Below are 1,439 nucleotides of genomic sequence, written 5' to 3' on the forward strand. Positions count from 1 at the left end.
TATGCGATTGATTAATTAACGCGTCGTAGCGCGCCTAGTATAGTCTTATTGTCCTAGTTTACCGGCCTCTAATTAGTTAGCTAATAGCACCCTAGGGGTAATATTATCCTAGGCCTTAATAGTAACATTATAAGCTTTTAGCCTTCTTCTTGTTCTTTACGCTAGTCTAATACTTATCTAACAACTCGGTTATGTCCTTAAAGGAACCTTTAGCTTCCTACGAGTCCTATTTAGGTAAATAGCCTTACTACCTTAGGAGGTATTCCTTCTTACCTTTCCTCGTCCGGTACTATAGAATACGTTCTATAGACTACAGTTCTTTACTATTAGCTAAGACTTCTTCTGACTTAGTAGGCGCTTCGTCGCCTTCGCGTTAATAGTGTAGCTTAAGAAGGGATGTGTAGAAGGTGTTGTAGATAGTATAGTAGGGTAGAAGCTATAACTAGTAGGCCTAGGTGCCCTTTAGTTCTCGGATGCGGAATAGGCTAATGTATCTTAGTGCGAGCTTGGGCCTTGTTTTGCTATCGGGCAATAGGTGTTTGCGGATACGGAGGTTCTTTGTGCTAAGTATAACTATGTCGCCTTGCTTAAAGGTTATTAGAAGGTAGTGTTTATTATAGTAGGCCTTCTAATAGGCCTAGGCTTTTGCTAGTTTGTTAGCTATCTTAGCGTAAATTTCTCGCATCTTTTAAACCCTCTTAATAGCCGCTAGTGTCTTAGGTTAACCCGCTTCCCTTTCCTTACGCTCGGCCTCGAGCGATAGGGGGTCTTATAGTAGCGTAGGGTTGCTTCCTATTATAGCGAAATAAGGTAACACCTTAGTAGATAAGTAGATACTATTGTTGTATACGAATTCGGCTAGTTATAGGAGATTAACCTAGTTATTAGGGTTCTTATTAATGTAGCTGCGTAGGTACTGCTATAGCGTAGCATTCTGCCTTTCGGTCTAACTATCTGTTTATAGATAGAATGCTATAGACAGGCGATGCTTGAGTCTTAGCTGTAGGCAAATCTTACTCTAATAATAAGATATAAATGTCGAGCCTCGGTTAGAGACTATCCCTTTAGGGGTCCCCTAATAGGTATAGAAGATATTGTTCTATAGCGCTTCTACTATATTAATAGCAGTCTAATCTTTCCGCGCCGGGATATATCGAGCGCCCTTAGTAAACTAGTCTATAACGACTAGGATAGCGTTAAAGATGTCTTTGCTTCCTCTTCGCTTAGCAGAGGGAAGACCTATAATAAAATCTATTATAAGCTCTATAAATAGCTTGTAAGGGATTAGCAATAAAGACAACTCGCTAAAAGGCTAATGCTTTAGTACCTTAACACGTTGATATACGGCATACGTGTTTACGTAGTCCTTTATATCCCGCTTACTAGTTAGCTAGTAGTATGTACGCGACAGTAACTCGTACGACCTCTCTATACTATAG

The sequence above is a fragment of the Pseudocercospora fijiensis genome, assembly GCF_000340215.1.
Source record: "Pseudocercospora fijiensis CIRAD86 unplaced genomic scaffold MYCFIscaffold_6, whole genome shotgun sequence".
Taxonomy (NCBI): Eukaryota; Fungi; Ascomycota; class Dothideomycetes; order Mycosphaerellales; family Mycosphaerellaceae; genus Pseudocercospora; species Pseudocercospora fijiensis.